The 19,740-nt window shown below is 36.4% G+C and overlaps 2 long non-coding RNA genes across 2 annotated transcripts in view; both read left to right on the forward strand.

The window, feature by feature from the left end:
- The first annotated feature begins 237 nt into the window (after nucleotides 1-237).
- On the forward strand, nucleotides 238-11,395 carry LOC144960306 (uncharacterized). Its single transcript, XR_013642832.1, has 4 exons — nucleotides 238-306; nucleotides 1,242-1,280; nucleotides 10,212-10,280; nucleotides 11,195-11,395. It is a non-coding gene; the product is annotated as an uncharacterized LOC144960306 (long non-coding RNA).
- Nucleotides 11,396-16,532: 5,137 nt separating this feature from the next.
- Nucleotides 16,533-19,740, forward strand: part of LOC144960286 (uncharacterized) — a 9,108-nt gene continuing 5,900 nt past the window's right edge. The window contains exon 1 of the long non-coding RNA XR_013642826.1: nucleotides 16,533-16,641. This is a non-coding gene — a long non-coding RNA (uncharacterized LOC144960286). The remainder of the gene's footprint in view (nucleotides 16,642-19,740) is intronic.

The raw sequence follows: 19,740 nt of genomic DNA on the forward strand, positions 1-19,740 counted from the left end.
CCACCCCCCACACCACCACAACCACCACAACCCCCACCCCACACCCACCCCACCACCACCACCACCACCACCCCACCCCCCCCACCCACCCACCAACACCACCCCACCAACCACCCCCACCCACCACCCCACCACAACCACCACCCCACCACCACCCCACCAACCCACCACCCCACCACCCACACACCCCCCACCACCACACACCAAACCACCCCAACCCACCACAACCACCACCACGCAATGAGTTTAGAAATGGAAGGTGTAGATCTATAAGAAAACCAGACAGGACTCGGGCAGTCGTGTGCGGTGAGTATTGCATATTCTATTATAAATTATGGAGAAAAAAAACCGTTGCCCGCCCCCGCCCTGTCCTGGAAAGACACGTATTATAAAATTTGGCCAGACAACTTGCCCTTCAAATATCGATTGATTTAAAAGACGCTTTTCATTGCAAAAACACACAACTGGGACAACGCGAGGTTTCTTAGGAATCTGTTCTGTGATTTTTTGGTTTGTTTTGTTTTGTTTTTATTTTCAAGCTAAAGATTAACTATATAGATCGTTATTTGAGAATATTTCTCTTCATATTTTTAAGTTCGTGTCTTTCGAGAGAGAGATGCTTGTTGATTTAGACATGAAAAGGGAAACTGGGTGCTTTCAGATGGGTATTCCATTTTTTATATATGGACGAAGAAAAGGAGAAAACGAGTGTTTTATATAGTAAATAGTCCATGCCATTATAGACAGGAAACGGAAACTGGATGTTTTCTTAATTGAGTATTCCATGGTCTAAGAAACCAAGAATACGAATGGGTATAAGAACGTGTATTATAGTAAATATCCCATGTTATATTGGACAGGAAGTAGAAACTAGAATTTTTCTGAGACTAAGAAAGAGAGTAAAAATGTTTTATTTAAAGTAAGTATTTCTTGGACAGAGGACAGCGAAGTTTTTTTCCAGTGACTTTTTAAAAATCAGAAATAAAAGAAAAAGTTGTTCTACCCCGTGAGGGTTAAGTATTCTTTAATATAGACATAGAATATAGAAAATAAACGATTTCAAAAAAGTTAACATTTGTAAAACGCTTCGAGCACGTTTTTAAAACATTGCTTTATATAAAATTCTCTATATAAAATATTATCTATTTGAATTAAATTTGATAAACAATATTAAAACAATTAGATTTTGATCCATTATTTCTCTACCACAAAACTGATTACCTATGTTGTTTCTTTTGCAGAGTATAAGGGAGGAGAGATAGTTGTGGAAAAAATTCACGGTATTGTATAGTGTATATATTCTTAACAAATCTTAAACCATAAGCTTATCTTGCATCATCCTGCTCCTCCTCTCCTCCTCCCCTTCATCATCATCATCATCATCATCATCATCATCATCATCATCATCATCATCTTCTTCTTCTTCTTCTTCTTCTTCTTCTTCTTCTTCTTCTTCTTCTTCTTCTTCTTCTTCTCCTTCTTTTTTTTTCTTCTTCTTCTTCTTCTTCTTCTTCTTCTTCTTCTTCTTCTTCTTCTTCTTCTTCTTCTTCTTCTTCTTCTTCTTCTTCTTCTTCTTCTTCTTCTCCTTCTTCTTCTTCTTATTCTTTTTCTTCATCATCAACTCCTTCTTCTTCTTCTTAGTTCTCACAGCCACGCCGTAATGCTGGCGACAAGAGTTGTGCCATGTTGTCCTCACTCAAAACACACCAAAAATTGTTCATGATTTGATCATGTCACTATCCCCTCTGGAGAGATTGCTCCTCTGGTTGTAATTGTGCTTGGGTAGGTCAATTCGCTCTTAACCACGATTATCATCATCTGTCATTTGCCGTACGTAAGGACAAGTAATGCTATGTTCACAATTCGTACTTCAGAATAAAGCTGGGCAATAGTCGGTATGTTTTTCACTATGCAAGACTCGATTTTACGGCAGTGCACGTATTTGTATCGTCTTTAATTACACCCCCCTGTGAGTGAAATAATTGCGAGTCTCTCTCTCTCTCACTCTCTCTCTCTCTCTCTCCCTCTCTCCCTCCCTCTCTGAGTGTGTGTGTGTGTGTGTGTGTGTGTGTGTTGGTGTGTGTGATGTTTTGGTTTGTTTTCGTTTATTTGTGCTTTTATCGTGTGTGTGTGTGTGTGTGTGTGTGTGAGAGAGAGAGAGAAAGAGAGAGAGAGAGAGAGAGAGAGAGAGAGAGAGAGAGAGAGAGAGAGAGATGATATCCCTTCCTGCAATGAATCATATCTCTTGGTGATTAGTTTCGTTGTAAAAACGATATATTTCCCAATATAGATGCATCTGATATGAAAAAGGTTGCTTGATGACGGCCACGTTACACGGTGTATATACAAACCAGGTAACTTCCGGCTACGAAGTAAAGGCCACACCATTGCAATCAAAATAATGGTAGAAGCGCCCAATGTTCATTTTCGTTTGTGTTTATCAGTAATGTGTATTGATAGTTATAAAATGTATATGTCTGATAGTTACAAATTGCCATTTGTTCCTTCATATTCAAATACTGTATGTATATCATTTGAGTGTTAATTAACTGGGCATTCCATTTTAACGAATTCCTTCAAAACAGATAAGCGGAAAATTCATAGTTTTGATAATATAAATGTTCTGTGAGTTTCAATCATTACCTGTTATCGATTTTAATATAGCTGCATTAAGTGAAATCATTTTGTGTTGTTTTTAAATTTACGAAAAGATAATACTTTATTATTAAGACAAATTGATTCAGAGGTCTAAACAATTTTTTGCAGCTGTGCATTAATGGATGGCCGAGAAAAAGAACAAAAGCACGTCCCACTTATTAAAAATCAGACTTCAAAAATAATTAGTAATTACCATCACCATGACAGATGCTTCACCACTACCATCTCCAACACATCATTGGTACATTTACAACAAAATCAGAACTTTTGATGCTATGCGTCTAGTTAAAATAATCACAACACCCACCAGTCGGATAAAACGTAACTACACACAGAATTAAGTGTAACCTTAAACGTTTATAATCTGATAGACAGAATTAATTACGATATAACTAATCATTACACTTGCTGTCTGGAAACAATATCAAAGAGTTGAGTGACGTCAATTTTGTTCCAACTATACCTACAAAACATACGTCACCATTGCCAGAGAATCAATCACTTCCGCCACTAACATTATCATAAGCATCACCTCAGTCCCGTCCTGATCGTACTTCAGATTTAATTCAGTCCAATTTCCCCTGATATCTGCTGAGATCGCTTCATAGGCATTCCCAGGCCATCATCATCAATTAATGTGAAAAACTGGACTGTAAGGTGTTATTCCAACCAATGAAAAAATATTTCCTCGAAAACAAGGTCGTTGTTTTCAAAACAACTCATTTACAACTCGTGGGATGACAGAATGTGAGTAAAGAGCATTTTCCAAAAACTCAAAATTGTACCGCTCCAGAACTAGGAACGCATGAGTTCGTATGCCATTGTCATACCACAAGGCCACACAAAACATTATCACAGTATTAACTCCATCAGCATCGCCGTTACATCATCATCATTGCCTTTTTCACCCTGGGTCAGTGTATGGGCCACAGACAAACAGTTTCCATCCTTCCCTATCTTGAGCTATCTTTTTAATCTCATTCCAGGTCTTACCACTTCTCTGTATATCAGCTTCTTCAATTCTTCTCCATGTTCCTCGTGGCCTTCCCCTTGATCTTCTGCCCTGAGGGTTCCAGTCTAATACTTTCTTTGTTATAGTGGAGTCGTTCTTTCTAAGCGTGTGTCCAATCCACCTCCATCGTCTTCTTCCGATTTCCTCTCCCACTGGTTTCTGCAGTGTTCTTGTCCATACTTCTTCATTTTTTATTCTATCCATCCAATTTATTCTGAGTAGCTTACGCATGCACCTGTTTACGAAAATATGTACCCTCCTTATACATGCCTGTGATGCGTTCCAAGTTTCACATCCATACAGTAGGACAGACTTCACATTTGAGTTGAAAAGTCTTAGCTTTAGTCGAAGGGAGATATCTTTAGTTCTCCAAACTCTGCTTAAAGATGTGACTGCAGCCTGTGCCTTTCCTATTTGTGCTTTCCCCTCTGCGTCCGTGCCTCGATCCTTATCAATTATATTTCCGAAATAGCAGAAAGTGTCTATTTCTTCGAGTTCCTGATCTTTTACTTTGATCTGCTCCTTTTGACGCGTACCTATCCTCAAGACCTTTGACTTTACAGGGTAAATTCTTAGACCAATTGATTATGAGAGGCTGTTTATGATTGTGGTTTTTGCTTGCATCTGGTCCTGGGTGTGGGACAGAAGAGCCAGATCGTCTGCAAAATCCAGATCATCCAACTGTGTCCAGGGGGTCCACTGTATCCCATTTCTTCGTCCTTTGGAGGTTTCCTTCATTAGCCAATCAATGGCAAGGATGAACAGGAATGGAGAGAGCAAGCATCCCTGCTTGACACCAGTCTTAATTTCAAAGCTGTCAGTAAGCTGATCTTCATGTAAAACCCTGCAACTTGATCCTTCATACATTTCCTTAATGAGGTTTACTATCTTTTCAGAGAGTCCATAATATGCCAGAATTTTCCACAATGTTGCTCTGTCAATACTGTCGAAAGGCTTCTCGTAATCCAGAAAGTTGACAATAAGAGAAGAGTTCCATTCTATAGACTGTTCCACTATGACTCGCAGAGAGGCAATCTGGTCGGTGGTTGAACGGTTTTTCCGAAAACATGCCTGTTCGTCCCGCATTGTAACATGTTGCACTCTTAATTCTCTCTAAAATAATACGGTTGAAAATCTTTCCTGGGATAGAAAGAAGAGTGATACCTCGATAATTATTACAATTACTGAGGTCCCCTTTCTTTGGAAGCTTGATAAAATGTCCTTCCTTCCAATCCTTTGGGATTGTCCCGTCATTTCAGATTCTCTCATATAGTGGGTGCAGGGCCTCAGCATTTCTTTCAGCATCAACTTTTAGAGCCTCCGGTGGAATCTGGTCTGGTCCAGCAGCTTTCCCCCTTTTCATCTTGTTAATGGCACCCACAATCTCTGCTATCGATGGTGGACCACAGCTAATTGGTAATTCATTCTTTGCAGGCAAAATTTCCGGCTGGTTGTCTGAAGGTGGTCTGTTCAGAAGGCAGTTGAAATGTTCCCTTCATCGTTCAGATTGAGCCTCTTTTCCAAAAATAGTTTTCCCATCTTTGTCTTTGACAGGTACCTCTGGTTTCCCATATTTTCCAGCAAGTGTCTTGGTAAATTTGATAAAGGATCCTCATGTGTCCTCCTGCCGCTGCTGCTTCTGCTTTCTCTGCAAGTCTGTTCATGAATGCTTCCTTGTTTTTCTCCACATATCTTTTGACTTCCTTAGCTATGGCTCGATACTGCTTTTGTGCATCCAGTCTTGAAGCCCTTGTTCGGATTGCGTTCACGTGTTCCTTCCTTGTTCTCCTCTTTTCAATAAGGTCCAAGGTGGTTGGACTTATCCATTGTTTATGTTCCGATTTCTTTACCCCCAATACCTCGTGGCAAGTTGTTATGTAGACTTCCTTGATCTTTGCCCAATGTGACTCTACATCTATGCCCTCCTCGAGCTCAGCAAGCGGTTGGAATCTATTACTCAATCGTAGTTTGAAATCCTCATTCTTTTCCCCATCAAGTGCATTCACCTCGAATTTTCTTCTTGTATGTGATCTGGTTCCATGTTTTCTGAGTCGGAGCTTAAGCTTCGCCAATAGCAGGTGGTGGTCTGATCCAACATCTGCCCCACTCCGTACTGTCACATCTTCCAATGAACGTCTGAATCTTTGAGAGATACAAAAATGATTAATCTGATTCTCTGTCACACCATCTGGTGAGACCCAAGTTGCTTTGTGGATCCTCTTATGGGGGAACACCGATCCTCCAATCACCAAACTGTTGAATGCACAGAAATTTGCAAATCTCTCACCATTATCGTTTATTTCTCCTATGCCATGACGCCCCATGATACCTTCATAATCTACGTTATCCTGTCCCACTTTAGCATTAGCATCTCCCATCAATATGTTGATGTCTTTCTTTGGCAACTTGCCAATGCCTTGTTGTAGCAGACTATAAAATGTTTCTTTGTCCTCATCTGTTGCATCATTTGTTGGGGCATAGATATGTACAATGTTCATGCTGATCTTCTTACTCCGTGTTGTAAAGGACGCCATGATGATCCTTTTCTGTGTTGTTCCCATCCTCTCAATGACTTCTGGGCAAACTTGCTTAGAATGATTCCTACTCTCTGTGCATGAATCCCGTCCCCTCTCCCTGAATATAAAATCTTCACCCAGGACTTGAGGTGTTTCTGTCCGGATTGTATCCAGTGGGTTTCGCTTACTCCAAGTATATGCAGCCTGTATCTTCTCATTTCAGTCACAACTTGAGAGCTTTTTCCTGCTACATACATGTTGCGAACGTTCCACAATTCGAAGCTGCTTGTTTGGCGAAGACGTCATCGGGTCAGCAGAGTCCTTTCGGCTTTGTCTGATGTCCTTCATAAATTCTGTCATTCCAGAAACTCGTCGGTCGCCCAAGCTAAAAGAAGGATTTGGTTTGTCTGTCTGCGTTTCTGTAACGGTTTGAGTTTAACGGAAAGGGGTGTTAACCCTTTGCCAACCCTAAACCTGGAGGACCAGGTGACTCAAGGATGGGGGAATCACACACCATTAGTCGCCTTTTACGACACGCTGGCTTGGCGTTGGGCTTTTCTTGACCCTCTCAGTTGAGGGACCCCGGACAGCACACGGGGATCGCCGTTACAGCAGCATTATATTTATAACCATCACGCACAGAGCGCCTCAACTATCATCACTTCATCATCGTCAAAACAAGAACAACATCATTTCATCATCGTCACAAATAATAACGAGAGATTTGATATAGCGCAATAACCACTCGAAGTCTTAAAGAGCTTTACAGAGGGTTCCAGGCCAACAGCAACACTTAACATGTACGACAAGACGTGACGCCTGTTAGGCGATATTACATTTTTTTCAGACAAAACAACGCAGTTAACGGCCTGGTACTCACTTTATACCTGAGTGTCATAAAAGTGCGAGTAAAGCGCCTCTTTCAATGTCTCAACTATGCGCCGATCGAGTCTGGGACCCAGGATTTTCCAATCTGAAAGCGAGTGTCATACCACAAGACCACATAACGGCATATTCTTTTGCATTATTTTACACTTTTATTTGTTCCCTCTGTCGAGTTGTCTCTTGCTCCTTCTCTATCTAGTCCTCTCTTTAGTTGTATTTTTCTTCTTCTTCTTCTTCATCTCCTCTCTCTCTCTCTCTCTTTCTCTCTCTCTCTCTCTCTATCTCTCTCTCTCTCTTTCTCTCTCTCTCTACCTCCATGATCTCCACCTCGACCACCACCACCACTACCACCACCACCACCACTACCACCACCACCACCACCACCACCAACACCGCCTCTAGATCTCTAATCATTACCATAATTGACATAGCAAGCTCACTACAAAAACATATTAGGTCTTCCGGATGTCTTATATTTATTCGGTGGTTGGCAGCTCTAAGTTGTACAGACGACCAGGAAGGGCGTTATTTTCACGGGGTGGTGGTGAAGGGAGAGGGATTGATTATAATTTATGATGTTGCAGTCGCGGGCTGCGGTGTATCTCTGTGTCGTTTTCCCCTTTTGTTATTTTGTTTCCTTTTCTTTCATATATTTTTTTCATTTTTAAAAACAATAATGGGTCAGAGAAGGGGCAAGGAGAGGAAGTATTTGACACCATACCCCAGATGGAACGCTGCATATCAGACCACTCAGACATAGAGATAGAAGACAGACAGACAGACAGATAGATAGATAGATAGATAGATAGATAGATAGATAGATAGATAGATAGATAGATAGGTAGATAGATAGACAGACAGATAGATAGATAGATAGATAGATAAATTAGATAGATAGATAGATAGATAGATAGATAGATAGATAGATCGATAGATAAATAGACAGATAGATAGATAGACAGATAGATAGGTAGATAGATAGACAGATAGATAGATAGATAGATAGATAGATAGATAGATAGATAGATTGATTGATAGATAGATAGATAGATAGATAGATTGATAGATATATTGTTTGTTATTCGTTTTTATTTTTACCGTGTGTTGTCTCGTTTTCACAAGATAAATCCCGTGGCCTAAGTAACCCTCCATGACCCACATAACCCCTCGTGGTCCAAGTACCCCTATATTGTGGTTGTTTATGTGTTATCAAATAAGTTCAATGTGTAATTACAGAACCTGTGCTAAAAGTACTAGTTTTACAAAAAAGTTAATTTTGAGATAATAAAATCTGAAGTTTTTATTCTGCTATAGAGAGTATACCCAAACAAATGAAGTAGTATTACGAATTAGGGATGACAGATTATGTCTGTCGTCAAAATAATTGGTAAGTTAAATAATGTGATGATGCCTTAAGCTTATCATTGATTCGTTGGAAATCATAAAAATGTAACTTAAGTTATTTTAATACAGGGATCTGTAATGTTAATTAGTTTATAGAATCCAATAGTAATTCTAGTCGGATTTACACATGTTGCCATTTTTCTTTACAAATATTAGATTAATTAAACAAAAGTCTGTCCTTTTCTGACCTAAATCAGAGAACCTTATGATAAACTTTAGTGGTTCAAAGATTTGTTTTCTCTATTAACTGCATTAAAAATTGTGAAGGACACACCCACACTATTGATACTCATAGGACTTGATGAGAATTTAGTGCAGCAAAAAAAATGGGAGGATGAAAATTTGTTGTTTGGATCAAACCCGTTCTTAAACCTTATTTTTATGTAGATACACATAAATAGTCTGATACAAAAGAAACTACTCAGATTGTTTCCGCTAAAAGCTAAAAACTAGTTGGGACAAATACTGAAAGTTTCCGGCTCACAACCCATCATCAGCCAACAACAAAATAGAACAATGAAGACATAAATGCATTCCTGAAATAACAGATCAACGACAAAAAACTGTACGGAACGTCCACTCAGTGGAAGGATCTCGGATTGCGATCAAATTCTCTACAGAAAGCAACACCCAATATTTCTCTGTCTTCGATCAGGTTTTTAGTAATGTATTGTGGTATGACACTGGCTTTCCGATTGAAAGGCCCTGAATTCGAGCCTTTCTCAGCGCAGAGTGATTCCCTGTAAAAGTCTCTTTACTCACATTCTCTCACCGTACTCAGGTGTAAAATGAGTACCTGGCCATAAACTGCGTGGTGTAAAATGTAATATCGCCGTTCATGTCTCGTTCTAAATGTTACTAATTGCTATTGGTCTGGGACCCTTTGTAAAATGCTTTGGGAACGTTTAGTTGATAGTGCGCTATATAAAAGTAAATTAAAAGTATGCTTGATGTTTTAAAATAATCCAGAGTTATTTTGTTTAAATAAGGAACTAAAACATGTCTAGATTAATGGTTATCATTTCCTGACAAAGTCTAAGAAAGATAAAATGCCCAATTCCAACTAGATTTATACTTGATATATCATATATAGAAATATACATTAAACGTGTTTAAAGATGTTTACAAGGCGTCCCAGACAAACAGCAACACTAAACATGTAGGACGATGTTACCATTTTTATCTGACAGAGACAACGCTGTTTGCTATTACGTACTTCTTTTACACCTTAGTACGGTGAGATATTATGAGTATAGGGCCATTTCAAAGGACTCAACTGCGCCGCAGGTTATTCGAACACATGACCTTCTGATAAAAAGGAGAGTGGATACATTCTTAATGGTATAAATATTATAATGTCTTATTAAATGCGTTAGCAATTAATTATAAATCTAGGGGGCAGCGTATTCCAGCGATACGGTCTTTGTTCCTTCAAGAAAAGTACCGAGTACGATCACGCGCTGCTGAGCTGTGTGGCCTTGAGCTAGTCACCTCGCCCTAGCTCAATTTCCGGCGCTACACTGAGGCTGACGGCTGGGTTATTCCTGCGTTCCCTTGGAATAGACTCTAGAGACAAATTTCTCCTTTGGGACGAATAAAGGAAATTTAATTTAATTTATTTATTTTACTAAAATATGTACCGACGTGTAAAAACACGTGTATTTTAACGTTTTTTGTAATTTCCACAAAAGACACGTATATGATTTTTTTTCTCTACTCTTTCCTGTCATTCCCAGAGGAACCAGATGACCATCAAGTACCTATTGGCTATTGGCAAGACGGGTAAACAAGGTAACATGTCACAGGCAAGTGTTACAAACTGGACATAAACGGTTTATCAAATCCACGTCAAGAATAATGATATCGTCAGACATAAATTATGTGTTTCACCCCTCACCCCCCCCCTCCCACAAAATAAAGGAGACAAGAAAAGACAAATTGATATTTAATTTGAGGTTAAATTTACACGACCATTCTATCTATATCATTAAAACGGCTATGTGGTCTCGTGGTATGATACTCTGTTTAGAACAGGAAGGGCCTGGGTTCGAGACTTGCTCTACGCATAGTTAAGTCCATGAAAAATGGTCATAACTCACATTCTCTCGCCGTACGCAGGTGTTAAATGAGTATCTGGCCGTTAACAACGATGTTTCTTTTGGAGAAATGTGTAATATCGCCTAACAGGCGTCATGGCATTTTCTAACAGTTAACTGTTGCTGTGGTCAGGAACGCTTTGTAAAGCGCCTTGGGCATGGTAGAGAATATTGCACTATGTATTTTAAAAGTTCAAGTTTATATGTGAAGATTACGATTTCATGGCACATGTTGGAAACGCAATATGTAACCATTGGCATCAATTCGTTGTCATGTGGAATAGTAGATAAAGAAAATATTTATGGACCTAGAAACGCCATTCACTTTATAAATCAAAGCATTTATTCCAACGCAAATCATAATCATCATCATCATCATCATCATCATCATCATCATCATCATCATCATCATCATCATCATCATCATCACCATCACCATCATCATCATCATCATCATCATCATCATCAACATCATCATCATCATCGGTATCATCATCAAGATCATCATCATCATCGGTATCATCATCAACATCATCATCATCATCGGTATCATCATCAACATCACTTTGATCAACGTCCGCACTCACATTAAATCTGATCCAAGCTTTACTTTTCTTCAACAGGTTTAAATTCGCATTAATTTGCTGTCATCGCAAGGTTCCTTATTGTTGTTGTTGTTGTTGTTGTTGTTGTTATTTGTTGTTGTTGTTGCTATATTGTTGCCATCTTGCGGTCCAAATAAAAATGATTTGAAGTGTTGGCGTCATTGAACTCGGTCAACGGGTTTCTCTTTAAAAAAAAAAACGATTTTGGAGGTTCCTTTAACAGCGATATTTTAATTAGCAGATCTCATAATCCAATTGGGTTCATAAAGGTGGAAAAGATCTTGAAGGTAAAAAGGAACAGAATTAATTGTGTATTGGAAATGTGGGTAAACATATTTAATTTAATTCTAAACTTGCAGCTGTATGAAAGATCAAGACATCAAACGTGTTAAAGTAGTGAATAGACCATGAATATTAGAATGTCATAACAGAACACCAACATGTCGGGTTTTTATGATGATCTAAGTAGTCCTTAGAGCCATTGGGCCAATGGAATCGGAGTTTACGGGGTTGGGGGGGTGGCTGTAGGGGGGGGGGGGATTAGGGTCTTTTCTAAAAAATAAAATACACTGGGCGGTTTTAATAATTCTGTATTGTCATTATAGGTTAAAATCAACATTTTTGTTGAAAATATAAATTATTTGCATTAAATCCCATTTTTCTCACCAAATTTGGGGTCTGACATAAAAAAAATATAACAATCTCGTGACAAGCCTTCCACAAAAACTAATGAAGGAATGGCCTCCATATTCTTCCTTATTATCAACATTGTACAATAGTGTGTCGCATATAGAGATTTTACGGTTTTAGCATATGGAATTTTCATTGGAGCATTACACAGTTGCGAATCATAATGTTATGACAAAATTGATGCTAAAAATTCATTATTTGGACTATAATTCAAAATTTGCATATCTTATTTAAAAAATCTCTCTATGGCGACATACTACAGTATTTTTGTGATAACTCTGGAAAATTTCAGACAAATTCATTGAATTGATTTTGAGAATTTTTTGACAGAGTATCCTACTACTAGCCATAGAAAAATGACACATTGAGAAAATAGCAAAATAGTTTCCGTTTTTCACACTTTACTACCTTTAAACTTCTCGGCTGTGTTTTTCGTACCTTTATAGTCTACTTTCTGAATTTGGACTTCAATTATATTATTTCTAAAATAATACAGCATCATTTTTCACTACAATCACAAAATCAATTTTTTGAAGGATTTTCCTAATAATTGGATTCAAAATGGCCAATATCCCGGTTTCAAAGCGTGAAACGGACAAAATCTATTGCTTGTTATCACTGGATATGGTGCTAGTCTACCGCAAAGTGCTTTCCGCCAGATTTAACAATTCCAGCAACACAATCACTGCTGGGTGGAAAAAATCTCGACTTCACCCGGAATCGTTCTCGGTCAGTTTGCATATGAAGCGAGTGCTCTATGAACTAAGCTATCGGGACCGCCGTCTGATTTCATATTTTTGATTAAATTCAGAGAAATAAAAGGAATAGAATCGACGACAAGCATCTCTTTGTTATTGTATTTGGACAGCCATAACGATAATCTCTCACTAGAGATGGTATGCGTTTTGTTAATAAAGTCACAACCTCCGCTAGCCCAATTGAACTTTCCACAAAAAAAAAACAATTATATTTAACCTTAACCGTGAACAGTCTGTAATTAACATTTAGTGAGAACCACTCAAAAACTTAGTTGGCTAAAAACAATAAGAAAAGATGAGTGAAGTCAACTTTATTCCTGATTATGTGAGTAATTTAACTAAACCCATAATATCAATTTTCGACACTAAAATACAATCTCCGAAATAACTGAATTTGGAGTATTCGGGTTACAACATAATTTATTAGATTAAATAAGTGAATATATCAACTTTTAAAAAAGAACAACATACCAAACACTGAAAGTTTCTTGCTCAAATCCCATCATCAGCCAACAACAAAATAGAACAATGAAGACATAAATGCATTCCTTAAATACCAGATGAACGCCAGAAAACTCTACGGAACGTCCACTCAGTGGAAAGATCTTGGATTGAGATCAAATTCTCTACAGAGAGCAAGTACCGACTATTTCACTGTCCTCGATCAGGTTTTTAATAATGTATTTATGTCTTCATCATCATACTACTACTACTACTACTACTACTACTACTACTACTACTACTACTACTACTACTACTACTACTACTACTACTACTACTACTACTACTACCACTACTACTACTACTACTACTACTACTACTACTACTACTATTATTATTACTACTATACTACTACTACTACTACTACTACTACTACTACTACTACTACTACTACTACTACTACTACTACACTACTACTACTATTACTACTACTTCTTCTTCTCTACTACTACTACTACTACTACTATACTACTACTACTACTTACTACTACTACTACTACTACTACTACTACTACTACTACTAACTACTAATAATAATAATAATAATAATAATATAATAATAATAATAATAATATATAATAATATAATATTACTATACTACTACTACTACTACTACTACTACTACTACTACTACTACTTACTACATACTACTACATACTACTACTATACTTACTACTACTATACTACTACTACTACTACTACTACTACTACTACTACTACTACTACTACATACTACTACTACTACTACTACTACTACTATACTACTACTACTACTACTACTACTACTACTACTACTACTACTACTATACTACTTTTCTACTACTACTACTATACTCACTACTACTACTACTACTACTACTACTACTACTACTACTACTACTACTACTACTACTACTACTACTACTACTACTACTACTACTACTGAATCATAACCATTAACTATAAAATTTAAAAAAATACAATGAATCTAGAAATAGTCGTGTTGTCATTCATGTTCAGACAAGCAAGTGATAATTTTTATTATTTTTTAATGTATAAAATCCCTCACTCAATTTCTAAAATATGATCAAGTCAAATGTCTTCAATTAACAACAGTTGGACGACTAATCTAATTGGATCTAGACGTCTAAAACAACACATGACATTATCTTTCAATTTGATAAGAAATATACAGGCTGTCAAAAATGCCTTTCCCTGATTTCAAAGACCTATTTTTCTTAAACCAGTTTACATTGTATTTTTTCTATCATTGACACTTTTCACCAACGCTATGTAAGATTTCATCAAACGTGTTTTTGTTGCCATATGTGCTAATTTTATGTAAGTTGTGATTGATATAATTCTAAAATTTGCGCCGTTTGGTAGCAAAGTTATGATGTTATTAGTAGAAAATAATTATTTCTTTATTTTGGCTTTGTCCGACATGATTCTCAAAGATTTATGTCATTTAACATGTGAATATATGGATATAAACTTGGATTATTGTCTTGACTGCACATAATGACACGTGGGTTGTGGCGATACATATGTATGACTGGATGGCCATCGGAATGAATTGTCCGTGGGTCGATCAGCTGTTACTACTATGTCATACCGGAAGTAGCTCTTTTCGGTTGATGAATAGGAAGATCGGGCTATCAATACGATCTACTTGTCTGATGAATAGTGATGCAAGGCGTTATCTAAAGCTATATTACCTCCTTCGACTCAAATTCAACCGACTTATTCAACAGAAATTTCTGGCGGAGTTGAGGACTGTTATATATATATATATATATATATATATATATATATATATATATATATATATATATATATTATATATATATATATAATTTAGGTCACAACAGCAGCCACTAATGCAAGCTTTTTGTACTCGTGAATTTTTACACATTCCAAAGTCAGGACCTGACATCACAAATGATATTTAGCCAGAAAAAATACAAAACAAACAGACAAATACATAGCAATTAAACAATGTTAGAAAATTGAAATATTATATGGCTCAATATCTACTAAAAGTGTTCAAAGCTCTTTACATAGGGTCTCTGTCCAATAGCAACATGTAACATGTAGGATTGGATGTGACGCCAGTCAGGCTGTATATCCAATCCTTCCTTCCCACATACCCCGTCTCTTGTCTCCTATCATGTTCAACCAGTGACATCTATATGAAGTCCTAGTGTTCAACCCATCTCAATATATTCATCAGTAAACAGCACACACACACACACACACACACACACACACACACACCCACACATACACAAATATTTTCAATACGATATGACACACAACGGATGTCCTTGACCCACGACATGTCAAAGGTATTTTGTCGTTTCAACAGTGTAAAGTAATTCTTCAGAGCCACTAGAATCACGGTGCCGAAGTTTATCCCGGTTTATATAGCGTAAAACGGACAATAGAAAAGCTTTCTATCCTTTGGATAGGAAGCAAGTATATCACAAAGTACTTTCCGCAGGATCTAATAGATCCAGCTACCCAACTATTTCTAGGTAGACAGGGGGGATCAGAAAAAAACATATTTTCGGCAGCACCCGGGATCGATTTCCGTCCCTTTGCGTGTGAAGCGAGTGCTCAACCAACTGAGCAATTTGGCCACCCTCAACAATGTAGTGCCAATTCAATTTCTAGCACATGAAATCAGGGGTTAGAGGATCTTTGTTGTGGTTGACAGTAAACACATTAATTAATTAAATTAAACTAAATTTTACGTATTCATCCCAAAGGGGACATTTGTCCTTAGGGTCTATTCCAAGGGAAGACTAGAATTACCCAGGCGTCAGCCACGGTGCAGGGCCGCAAACTGAGCTAGTTGACTTGCTCAAGGTGACATCGCAGCGGGTATTGGAACTCGATACTTTTCAAGTAAGGAGCACAGTCAATGCGGCTGAACCACGATGCCCCCAAATAAATGCTCTTTCTGCATTGCAATTCCAAAACCTTATGTCTTATTATTCAAATTTGTAATTTCTCGTTGTAAAACTTACACGCAGGTCAAAGCATGACGTATGTTAGGTGATAGTAAACGTTTTTCTTTCTGAACAACAACCCTGTTAACTGCCATGGACCCATTTACACCTGAGTACGGTTAGAGAATGTGATAAAAAAATCGATTTTCAAGGACTCAATTATGCGCAGCTCAGAGCGAGACTTGGATCTAGAACCATTGGAAAATATGTAGAGAGTCATACCAGTAAATCACATATAAAGCGTATTGGATATGGGAAAATTGGTTTGTAATGCGCAATAATATTAATGTTTTGTTTTGTTGATTAGAATAAGGTTTTCCATTATCGAATCAATTAATTTGAAAGTCACGTGATTAATCCAACGCATTAACTCAGTGAGGACCAATTACATTCAAATTAATTCCATGAACTAAGTACGGTCTCAATTTTAATCCCGCCAATTTCAGTTCTACTTAAATGAAATTCTAGTCCGTCTTCATCACAAGTTCATTGGAATACGATGATGAATTTTCTGACAATACTTGTGAGGTTTTCTGTACTATTATTAATAATAATGATAATAATATAAGCAATAATAATGATAATAATAATAATAATAATAATAATAATAATAATAATAATAATAATAATAATAATAATATAATAATAATAATAATAATAATAATAATAATAATAAATAATAATAATATAATAATAATAATAATAATAATAATAATAATAATAATAATAATAATAATAATAAAATAATAATAATAATAATAATAATAATAATAATAATAATAAATAATAATAATAATAATAATAATAATAATAATAATAATAATAATAATATAAATATAAAATGACAAATCTTTAAAATTGACCTTTATATAGAGCAATATCCACTAAATGTGCTCAAAGCTCTTTACAAGGGGTCCCTGGTCAACAGCAATATTTAACATGTAGGACAGGACATGCCGCCTGTTAGGCGATTTTACAATTTTTCGGACAACGCTGTTGACGGCCAGATAGTAATTTTACACCTGAGTACGGTGAGAGAACGTGAGTAAAGAGCTTTTTCCAAGGACTCAACTATGCGCCGAGCGGGAGGCTCGAACCCAGGACCTTCCGATCCAAAAGCGAGTGTCATACCACTAGACCAGATAGCCGCACTACTACTACTACTACTACTACTACTACTACTACTACTACTACTACTACTACTATTATTATATTACTACTACTACTTCTACTACTACTACTACTACTACTACTACTCTACTACTACTACTACTACTACTACTACTACTACTACTACTACTACTACTACTACTACTACTAACTACTTTACTACTAACACTAATAATAATAATAATAATAATAATAATAATAATAATAATAATAATAATAATAATAATAATAATAATAATAATAATAATAATAATAATAATAATAATAATAATAATAATAATAATAATAATAATAATAATAATAATAATAATAATAATAATAATAATAATTATTATTATTATTATTATTATTATTATTATTATTATTATTATTATTATTATTATTATTATTATAATGATAATGAAATCAATGAAAATAAGCCGCTGATACAATCGGTGAAGTGGCCAAAGACGTGCAAGGGGTCAGCCCCCGAAGAGGAAAAGCTGGAAAATAACATGGTGGTGGAATGAAGAGGTCCAAGAAGCAATAAAGAAAAAGAGGGAAGCAAGGAAGAACATGGAGACAAACAGGGATGCTATGAAAGTAGATTGATATAAGCAGGCAAAGAAAGAATCAAAAAGAGCTGCTCCTAAGCAAAGTCTGAGATATTCAAAGATATGTATGATCAATTTGATAATGAAGAAGGCCAGAGACATATTTTTAGCATAGCGAAGTAAGAGGACAAGAATAGGAGAGTAAACAACATATTAAGATGATCAAAGACGAGAATGGGAGGATATTGGCAAAGATGAAGAGATTCGAGCACGGTGGAAAATATAATACGAACATCTCATGAATGAATAGAATGACAGGGGCAGGAGAAGTGCAGTTATACAACCTAAAGAGAAGATAGTAGATGAGATAAGCAAAAATGAGGTGTGGGATGCAGTGCGCAAGATGAAAAGGGGGAAAGTAGTTGGAGCATGCGTGATGCCAACAGAAGTCTGTAAATCTCTTGGAGATGGAAGGTTAAATATTCTTGTACGGTTATTCAACGATATCTTACAGAAAGAAGAAATCCCAGAAGAATTGACACAAAGTACGATCCCCATATTAAAAAAACGAGGAGAATGTGACATCTATGGGGGCATCAAGTTACTGAGCCACACAATGAAGATATTGTGGGAATGAGAAATCGATAATAAGAATAGAAAATATAAGTAAAAAACGGTTTGGATTTGTTGCTGGAAAAAGTACATCAGATGCCAGATTTGGTCTCCTAATGGCCGTAAAGAAGTATAGAGAAAATCAAAGGGAATAAATTGTGTGTTCATTGACCCGGATAAAGCATTTTGTAGGTTACCAAGAGAAGAATTGTAGCACTGTATAAGAGTAAAATGGTAACAGAGAAATATCATATTAAAGTTATAATAATAATAATAATAATAATAATAATAATAATAATAATAATAATAATAATAATAATAATAATAATAATAATAATAATAATAATAATAATAATAATAATAATAATAATAATAATAATAATAATGTTTTGATGTTTGGCGTCTTCAGATTGTCCAAAAGAGTGCTGCCAGACTAGTATTCATGAAGCGTAGGTGCGACTCTACCGGACCTCTGCTTCATGACCTACTTTGGCTGCTTGTTGATAAAAGGATTAAATTCAAAGCCTTTCGGAACTAATTGAAAGATATTCAAAACCTCGCCCCTTACGTTCAGCCAGTGATTCCAGCAAACTAGTTGTCCCTCGAATACGGAAAAATGCTTGAATGAGATCCTTTTCTCATTTCGAACCCTCCGTTTGGAACGCCTTACCGCAGAGCATTCGTGAAAAAGAAACTTTATCTATTTTTAAACGTTCGCTTAAAAGATTCCTGTTTCGATTTTAGTCGATGATATGAGAAGCAAGATTGGTCTGGTTTGTGTTTTGTGTGTGTGTGTGTGTGTGTGTGCTTGTGTGTGTTACTGATATTGTTTCAGCCAAAGTAATTTGTAATTTAAGCGCTTAGAGTCTGGTGTCTCGGAGATATAGCTCTATATAAGTTTTCAGCATTATTTTTTTCAGCATGATTTATTCCTGTGTAATATTAAAAATAGTTATAAATGTTTACCCCGTGCCCCATTAGGTTTATCTGACCACTGCATGCTCTTGCTACTCCCAACCTACCGACCTGTTTTTAAACGTTTAAAACCAGTAAAGCATAGTGTACAGATCTGGAACGGAAGTGTGTGTGAAGATTTGCGTGGTTGTTTTGAATGCACTGACTGGAATGTTTTTATCGAATCATGTGATAGTGTGGATGAGCTGAATGACTGTGTGAGTGAGTATTTAAAATTCTGTGAACAGTTAGTGTCTTGTAAAAAAGAAAGAAAATATTATCCTAACAACAAGCCTTGGATAACAAAAGATCTAAAACTTTTATTGAACCAAAAGAAAACTCTCTTTACTAGT

Source organism: Berghia stephanieae, chromosome 15 (genome assembly GCF_034508935.2).
Source record: "Berghia stephanieae isolate SIO BIC M18660-M18661 chromosome 15, UCSD_Bste_1.3, whole genome shotgun sequence".
In the NCBI taxonomy this organism is placed as follows: Eukaryota; Metazoa; Mollusca; class Gastropoda; order Nudibranchia; family Aeolidiidae; genus Berghia; species Berghia stephanieae.